Source organism: Triticum dicoccoides, chromosome 2A (genome assembly GCF_002162155.2).
Source record: "Triticum dicoccoides isolate Atlit2015 ecotype Zavitan chromosome 2A, WEW_v2.0, whole genome shotgun sequence".
Lineage (NCBI taxonomy): Eukaryota > Viridiplantae > Streptophyta > Magnoliopsida > Poales > Poaceae > Triticum > Triticum dicoccoides.
Window position 1 is genome coordinate 53,886,351 of NC_041382.1, and position 10,326 is coordinate 53,896,676.

Consider the following 10,326-nt stretch of genomic DNA (forward strand, 5'->3'; position numbering starts at 1 on the left):
CTTCCTTTTTTTTTCCTTATTCTTCTTCTTCTTCTTCTTCTTCTTCTTCTTCTTCTTCCTAGCAACACAAAGGACAAGATCTTCATCGAGCTCCTCCTGAGCTTGGTTGTGTCATCTGCACGGACTCATCGACACCCGCAAGCTGGTTTTGGAAGTATTTGTGAGCCACGGGGACTCAGCAATCTTGCACCCTCGCGATCAAGATTATTTAAGCTTATGGGTAAGGTAAAGGTATGAGGTGGAGCTGCAGCAAGCGACTAGCATATATGGTGGCTAACATATTCGCAAAAGAGAGCGAGAAGAGAAGGCAAAGCACGATCGAGAAACTATGATCAAAAAGTGATCCTAGAACAACCTACGTCAAACATAACTCCAACACCGTGTTCACTTCCCGGACTCCGCCGAGAAGAGACCATCACGGTAACACACGCGGTTGATATATTTTAATTAAGGTCAACTTCAGGTTTTCTACAACCGGACGTTAATAAATTCCCATCTACCCATAACTGCGGGCACGACTTTCGAAAGTTCAAATCCCTGTAGGGGTGTCCCAACTTAGCCCATGACAAGCTCTCACGGTCAACGAAGGATATTCCTTCTAGCGAGAAGACCCGATCAGACTCGGAATCCTGGTTACAAGACATTTTGACAAGGTAAAACTAAACCTGCAACACCGCCTGAATGTGCCGACAAATCCTGATAGGAGCTGCACATATCTCTTTCTCAGGGCACACTCAGATTGTCTTAGGTACGGGTAGGCCAGCCCAGAGTTGCCCCTGGTGGCCACCGGCAGCTGACAGGTTGGACCAACACTCAGAGGTGCACTGGCCCGGGGGGTTAAAATAAAGATGACCCTTGAGTCTGCAGAACCCAAGGGAAAGAAAAGGCTAGGTGGAGAATGGTAAAACCAATGTTGGGCATTGCTGGAAGAGTTTTATTCAAGGCGAACTGTCAAGGGTTCCCATTATTACCCAACCGCGTAAGGAACGCAAAATCCGGGAACATAACACCGATATGACGGAAACTAGGGCGGCAAGAGTGGAACAAAACACCAGGCATAAGGCCGAGCCTTCCACCCTTTAACAAGTATATAGATGCATTAATTAAATAAGATATATTGTGATATCCCAACAAGTAAACATGTTCCAACAAGGAACAACATCTCCATGTTCCAACAAGGAACAAACTTCAATCTTCACCTGCAACTAGCAATGCTATACGAGGGGCTGAGCAACGCGATAATAGAGCCAAACAATGGTTTGCTAGGACAAGGTGGGTTAGAGGCTTGGCTCAACAATATGAGAGGCATGATAAGCAAGTGGTAGGTATCGCAGCATAGGCATAGCAAAAGAGCGAGCAACTAAGCAAGCAAAGATAGAACTGATTTTGAGGGTATGGTCATCTTGCCTGAAATCCCGCAAGGAAGAAGAATGAGTCCATGAAGAAGACAAACGGACGTAGACGAACGGGTCCTCACAAACGCAACGTTATCGGAACCAACCCGAAGAAGCAACACCGGAAAGAAACACACAACATAGTAAACAACTATCACACGATCATGGCATGATGCACAACAAGTATGATGCATGTCCGGTTTAAAGAGGCATGGCATGGGAAAATGCACAAGAAATCCTACAACTTAAGTGGAGCTCAATATGCAACGAGTTGCATATTGATGGAACACCACATCAATTATTTAGTTCACTCTCGGTTAGGTACTCAACAAATTTAAATGTTGTTAAACATGGCAAGAGGGTGAAGCAAAGTAAAACTACCTATCTAGTCAAGTTTAAATGAGGCTGGAAGTAACGAACAACAATTCCAGTAAAACCCCATGAGCATATTATAGATTTGGTACTGTTCTTCCCTAACCATATTTTAGAGTTGTTAAACATGCAAGATGATGCCACCATGTTAAACTAGGCAAAATTCTACCCCATTTACATATAAAGTTTATTAAAATCCGAGTTACGGTTATTTAGTTATGAATTAAAGCACTTTAGCATGGCATATGAGAAAATTAAAGCAAACATCATTTTAAGAATTTTAAACATGGATGGAAATGACATATAATTAGCCTACACATAATTCTAAGCATTTTTCATATATAAAGGTTTTACATATGATGCATGGTCTGAGAGTTATTATATGCATGAAGTATAGGGTCCAATCTGTAAAACAGTAAATCTCAGGATAATTGGACAAATCACAGAACGAGGAAAAAACATATACGGGCCGAATCTGCTAGCCCAACAACGGGGGAAAGGAAAAAAAACATGAGGCGCTGGGGCTTCTCACCCATGGGCTTTGGCCCGGTGGGTGGAGGAGGAAGCTGGCAGGCTGGGCTTGGTGCGGTAGTGTTGGGCCTGCTGGATCTGGGAGCCCAGCTCGATCGGTCAACGGGCGAGGGGTCGGGCGAGCTGCTCTGCTCATCCTGGAAGTAGAGGACGCCGGCGGCGGGAGCGATGACGGCGAACTTGGCACGCGAAGAACTGAGGCGGGCGCAGGGCAAGGACGACAGCGAGGAACTTGGCGCGGCTGCGGAGCCTCAGGCGACGGACAGGCGACGAGGAGGTCATCCATGGCGACGGGAACCTGTGGGGTTCGCTGTAGGTGCTCGGGCGATGAGGAGGTCAGGGCGCCGGGGGACGGTGTGGTGGGGCTTGCTCCGGTGAGAAAACGAGGTGGAAGCAGGGTCGGGCGACGCTCGGGACTGCTGCTGCTTTGGTGGCCGGCGGCCATGGCTCCCTGCGAGGAACAACGGGATGGGGAGAGCGATTCAGAGAGAGAGAGCAGCGGGGAAGGAGGAGAAGGAGGGCATGGCCTGGTGACGCAGTCCGGTTGCCTGCTCCGGCGAGGAGCTGTAGGCGCAAGCGACGAGGAGGAGGCAGGAGCCTCGGGTGCTCTCGGACGAGGGCGATGATGAGGCCAATCCATGGCGAAGCAGAGGTGCGGGGACGAGGAGGACAGCCTTGTGCGTTCCCTCGGGGAACGTGGGTCGAGCTCAGGATGGCCATGGCGCTGGAACTCCTGGAGGTGGTCATCGGCAGCGGCGCCGGTCGTCGAGGTGAGGTGGTGGAGCGGTGGATGGATGGATCGATGGAATTGGCTGTATTTGGATGACAGGTGTGAAATCGAGGAGGGGATGGATTTGGATCTGGGAAGATCCCGAGGTGGAAGGAGAGACCGGATGGAGTGGCGGTGCGGTGATGGAATGGATGGGACATCTCCCTAGATTTTAGGGTTTGGTCTGGTTATATAGTAGGTAGGTGGGTTAGACTTAGGGGTATATCGTCCCTCCGATCGCAATCGAACGATCGTGAATAAAATAGCTAGGAAGTCCAAATAAAGAAATGGAGACGTTCTGTAGATGTTTGGGGATGATCCGGACACGACGGTGACGACTGCTCGGGTCGGGCCCGGGACAATTTTCTGACGCGCGTGAGAGGAGGGCCGCGGGCTGACGAGAGAGGTTAGGTTGGACCTGGCGGTAGGTTGTGGGCTGTGCGGAAGTCCTCAGGCTGAGAGACGAGAAGAGAGAGGCCCGGCGACTGTTTCCGTTGCCGCTAGAGTTATCCGTTATCCGTTAGACCTGTTATATTGCCGCTAGAGTTATCCGTTGGGGCATCAAACGATCTCCGAATGCGATGAAACATGACAGGCGGTCTATCTACACTATAATAAGACCACACGTCTACTCTCATCCCATTCCGAGAACATTTTCTGGCCACTTATAAAATACTATTTCGGACATGCCGCGGGCACGCGCAAGTGTGTCTGGGCTCAGAACGGACAACGGAGAGAACGAGGAGGCCGGGACGGATGCAAGTTTTGAAAACATGATGATGCAATGCACATGATGACATGATAAGAAGCAACACGCAAGAAAATGACAAGCCAACAACAGCAAATAAGGGGAGGACACCTGGCACATCGGTCTCGGGGCGTTACAATGTGTGACAACAGAGAACACATTTGACAATGCAGAACACATGCACAACCACACATCCCATAACAGGGTTACAATCTAGAGGTAGTTAGCTAGCTGCTACCAGATCACTCACTCATCAATTTAGAACTGCAAAGAGCACAAAAGAAATAAATCAACAAGAGCATAAGGCATAGTGTAGCCATCTAGCTAAATTTCATCTTGAGACTTATCCTTGTGCTTCTGTAGCATTTCGATAACTTGGTCCAAGGGTGGGTCTCCGGACCTTCGAAAAAACTTGTCGTCGATCTTGAACTCGTACGCCTCCGGATGGCCAGAATGAACTCCTTCAACTACAAAAACACATACGGAATTAAAAGGACGCCGGTATGAGCAGGGAAGAACAATATTCGATAATGCTTCATAGTAACTAATTTAGCTGGACTTTGTACTATTCTGGTTTCATTCTGATATAATGGAACCAGGGATGATTAGAAAAAGAAAAGGCATCGACCATAATGTTACATAGTAGTCAATTTATGGTCTGAACATCAGATGTCGGGCGTCCTCTGAACCAAAATGTAAGGAACCTTAAGAGATGATTGTACTGATACACTAGAATTTCATCCATTTATCAACAATTGCAGAGATTGGGATTGCAATTTGCTATGAATCAGAGATTGGGACTACAATTTCATCCCTAGCAAATATATGTTTCCTGATTATTATTCATTTCCAAATGCACGAAACCATCTCGGTGACCCAGCTTGTCCGAGAGACTGCTGCTGTTATGAAGGAGTTCACACAATCTGGGTATGCTACTATACTTGGCACTTTCTATTTGTTGATGATGTATCACTGATACGTCTCCGTCGTATCTACTTTTACAAACACTTTTGCCCTTGTTTTGGACTCTAACTTGCATGATTTGAATGGAACTAACCTCGACTGACGCTGTTTTCAACAGAATTGCGATGGTGTTATTTTTGTGCAGAAATATAAGTTCTCGGAATGATCTGAAAATAAACGGAGAATTATTTTGGAATATATAAAAAATACTGGAAGGAAGATCCACGTCAGGGGGGCCTCCACCTGTCCACGAGGGTTGGGGCATGCCCCCCTGCCTCGTGGGCCCCCTGACACTCCACCGACCTCAACCCTAACTCCATATATTCACTTCCGGGGAGAAAAAACCCAGGGAGAAGGACTCATCGTGTTTTACAATAAGGAGCCGCCGCCAAGCCCTAAACTCTCTCGGGAGGGCTGATCTGGAGTCCGTTCGGGACTCCGGAGAGGGGAATCCGTCGCCATCATCATCATCAACCATCCTCCATCACTAATTTCATGATGCTCACCGCCGTGCGTGAGTAATTCCATCGTAGGCTTGCTGGACGGTGATGGGTTGGATGACATTTATCATGTAATCGAGTTAGTTTTGTTAGGGTTTGATCCCTAGTATCCACTATGTTCTGAGAATGATGTTGCTATGAATTTGCTATGCTTAATGCTTGTCACTAGGGCCCGAGTGCCATGATTTCAGATCTAAACCTATTATGTTTTCATCAATATATGAGAGATCTTGATCCTATCTTGCAAGTCTATAGTCACCTATTATGTGTTATGATCCGTTAACCCCGAAGTGACAATAATCGCGATACTTACCGGTGATGACCGTAGTTTGAGGAGTTCATGTATTCACTATGTGTTAATGCTTTGTTCCGGTACTCTATTAAAAGGAGGCCTTAATATCCCTTAGTTTCCGCTAGGACCCCGCTGCCACGGGAGGGTAGGATAAAAGATGTCATGCAAGTTCTTTTCCATAAGCACGTATGACTATATTCGGCATACATGCCTACATTACATTGATGAACTGGAGCTAGTTCCGTGTCACCCAAGGTTATGACTATTACATGATGAACCGCATCCGGCATAATTCTCCATCACCGATCCATTGCCTACGAGCTTTCCATATATTGTTCTTTGCTTAATTACTTTTCCGTTGCTATTGTTATCATCACTACAAAAATACCAAAAATATTACTTTTGCTACCATTACCTTTTACCACCATTACCATTACTATCATATTACTTTGCTACTAAAAACTTTGCTGCAGATATTAAGTTTCCAGGTGTGGTTGAATTGACAACTCAGCTGCTAATACTTGAGAATATTCTTTGGCTCCCCTTGTGTCGAATCAATAAATTTGGGTTGAATACTCTACCCTCGAAAACTATTGCGATCCCCTATACTTGTGGGTTATCAATCACCTAAAAGGCTTGTACTACCAGAGTGATTACCAGCAGTAGCAGCGAGGAACAGAAGCAAAGTAGCAAAGCAATGCTTGTGCAGAACTCGACATGCGTGCAGAGTGACACAAACTCATCATCACACAATATGAATACTGTAAACTCCAAACTTACTCGGACGCTAGTGACACAAGTGTCTGAGTAATGCAATGCATGCATCAAACCCTACGCAGAGCGATGAAAACTCATGGGACAAATGAGTAAGTAGCACGCAAAATCACTTACACTGACAATGGTGGCTGCTGTCAGGTTCAGCAGGATACACTCACACACACACACACACACACACACACTTATTATTTACACTCGTAGAACAGAGCATTGGTGCTTATGAGAATGACTTGGGTTCAGACTGAACTGATACTAATTTGGGATTTCCACTAGCATCGGTCCACAAATCCAACATGCGCAATGTCATTCCTGTTGAGCACCTACTGATTCAATTCAACAACTTTTACTGATTTGTATAATCCTACTATAGCAGTTTAGACTATGTCCAAGTCATAGATCCTAACTGAAACAGATTATTAAAAGTTTCAGACGACACTAGTTTTAGTAAACTATTTTTCAGACTAGTGCAAATCTCCGGAAAAGTTCCAGACGATTGCAAGTATGAGTTTCTTGCCAAAGGAAAAGAGTAGGAAGTTGAGGGCCTCTCACCAGGCGACCCGGCCATGACGACAACAATGAGGGCCTGCTAGTTGGGGCTGGTCGACGATGAGTGGAACGTAGCTGGCTGGATGTCGTGCATCATGGGACTTGGAGGGGCGGCGCTGGCTGTCGTGGATCGTGGGACTTGGATCTCGCTGGAGGTCAACGAGGGGCGGCGCATGTCCCGTCGCCTGAAGCAAAGAACGAACGAGCGCCATGGCTTAGATGGTGGGGCGGCAGAGGCGCAAGGGCGGTCCGCGAGGCGGCGACATGGACGAAATGCAGCAGCGGCAGGAGCTCCTGAAGAGGCCATCCATGGCGGGGCTTTTGTAGATGTACCTGAGAGAGAGGGAAGATGCATGAGGGAGAGAGAGACAGAGGAAAGGAGAAGGACGGGATGGTAACAGAGAAGAGGGCCTACTCCGTGGGGTGTCGTGTCACCTCGTCGGTGTTGAGCGAGTTGGCGAGGACCGCGTTCATGGTCGGCACGTCACCGGCGGAGAGGGCCACCACCTCCATGGCCGGTGAAGGGTCTAGGTGTGCAGGGAACCATAAAATCCCGCCTTAGGTCACCGGGATTGGGCACCGGAGGTGGTGGTGGGTAGTTGGATCTGGGAGTGGGGAGAGAGGAGATGATCTGAGGTGGGGAGGGGAGGTGTGGCCGAGGTGGGTGGCGGCAAGGGGACTGGTGGGTGGTGGAGGTGGGTGGCGGCGAGGGGATGGGTGGGTGGCGGCGGGGGATGGGTGGGTGGGGGTGGAGGCGAGGGGAGAGGAGAGCGCTAGGGTTCGCTGCCAGTGCAGGGGAAAGAGAGCGAGATGAGCGATAGAGGGGCAAGTTCCAGAGGGGTGTGCGGGTTGGTGAGAGAGGGACACTGGATCCAGGGACTAAAGGAGAGTCTGGATGGCTCAGATCGAATACAGTGGGAAGTGATCCGTGGGCTGCTTCCTGATTGGTTCAAAACATGAGGCATTTATTAAAATTATCACTCACTGCTAAAAATAGCGGGTTTCGTGAAACAGCTACCAAAATTATTTTGCAAAATGGCATCACTAAAAATTTCAATTAATTTAGACCACATTTTATGGATGATCACCAATTTGCATGCATTTCCAATCCTACTAGCTACTTTTGGTCATTTAAACAAATTTTCGCCGATTTAGTTCGAATCGGGTCAAATTTGTACTGCAGTTGCCTTATTGTTTAGTATTTATTTTTTACAAAAATCATTTTTAGGTACAAAAGTATCTATTTAATCAGAGAAACGATAAAATGATTCTAAGATTCAATCACTAGCCAGGAATGATTATGCCCGCCGTTTTGACCGCATTTTGAAACGGGCATAAAAAATCAAAAAAATTAAAAACCTTTGCATTGTGTCATTATATGTGACCAAGTTACGAGGAAAAATAATAAACTTGTAATACGACAATTATTATTAGAAAGTGTTCTCAGAAACGAGCTATCGTGTGTGAAGATTCATGACTTTCAAGCCAAATTATCAATCTTATGGCCACGTTCATGGCATAGTTGTTGAAATGATCTCATATTGTGCACAATGGTGCATCTTGCAATGGCAAACATTGTTGTTTGAGGAAGCTTTCATTTTCTCTGGATGAAAAAATCATTTTCCATTTTTCGAGTGTCCAAAATGAGTTCTTTTGTGAAGGACCTATCATATATTTGTAACAAATTTGGACCAAATTAATTTTCGAAAATATTAGGCCATATTTAATGCAGAATTGATCAAATGTTTGGGTGTCAAAAGATTCTATCCACGTCTGGTGAAAAAAGATAAATTTCTGCCGATTCAGTTGGAAGCGGGTCAAATTTGAATTGGAGCTGCCTCATAATTTGCTCTTTACTCCAAAAAGCATTTCTTGGTACATAAGTATCCATTTAATCAGAGAAACATCAAACGTTTTGCAAGATTCAACCACTAGCTAGGAATGGTCAAGCCCACCGTTTTGACCGCATTTTGAAACGGGCATAAAAAATTCAAAAAAATCAAAAAATTGGAAAACCTTCACATTGTGTCATTATATGTGACCAAGTGTCCAGGAAAAATAATATACTTGTAATACGACAATTATTTTTAAAAAGTGTTTTCAGAAATGAGCTATCATGCGTGAAGATTCATGGTTTTCAAGCCAAATGGTCAATCTTATGGCCACATTCATGGCATAGTTTGTTCAAATGATCTCATATTGTGCACAAGGGTGCATCTTGGAATTGCAAACAATGTTGGCTAAGGAAGTTTTCATTTTCTTTAGATGAAAAAATCATTTTCCATTTTCCAAGTGCCCAAAATGAGTTTTTTTGTGAAGGACCTATCAAATAATTTTTGCAAAATTGGACCAAATCATTTTTATAAAATACTTGGCCATATTTAATTCACAATTGAACAAATGGTTGGGTGTCCAAAGATTCGATCCACCTCGGGTGAAAAAGACAAATTTCCGCCGATTGAGATGGAAGCGGGTCAAATTTGAACTGCAGCTGCCTCATAGTATACTCTTTATTTTTTTTCCAAAAATCATTTCTAGGTACATAAGTATCTATTTAATCAGAGAAACATCAAATTTTTTCCAAGATTCAACCACTAGCTAGGAACGGTCAAGTCCGCCGTTTTGACCGCATTTTGAAATGGGCATAAAAAACTAAAATATAAATAAAAAACAGAAAACCTTCAAATTGTATCATTACATGTGACCAAGTTACTAGAAAAAATAATAAACTTGTAATACGGTGATTATTTTAAAAAAGTGTTCTCAGAAATTAGCTATCATGTGTGAAGATGCATGGCTTTCAAGCTAAATGGTCAATCTTATGGCCACATTCATAGCATAGTTTGTTCAAGTGATCTCATATTGTGCACAAAGGTGCATCTTGGAATGATAAACAATGTAGGCTAAGGAAGTTTTCATTTTCTTTGGACGAAAAATTCATTTTCCATTTTTTGAATGCCCAAAATGAGTTTTTTGTGTGAAGGAGCTACCATATATTTGTTGCAAAATTGGACAAAATCATTTTTATAAAATATTAGGCCATACTTAATGCATAATTGACAAAATGGTTGGGTGTCAAAAGTTTTGATCCACCACTTGTGAAAAAGACAAATTTCTGCCGATTTAGGAGGAAGCGGGTCAATTTTGAACTGCATCTACCTTATAGTTTGCTCTTTATTTTTTACAAAAATAATTTCTTGGTATATAAGTATCTATTTAATCAGAAATATATTGTTTGGTGGCGATACATCGAGGTTTGGATGGTGGACGAGGGCCCCAACTCCAGAGCGCGTAAACTCGCATGCCCGCCACGTGGTCACCGAGTGACCGTGGTGTTGCCATTTGTTCTTGGAGGCCTAGGCATGTCTAGGGGGTTGGGTACTCCCTAGGAAGGTGCTAGGAAGAAAATTACAACATAAGATTCTCGCGAGCAG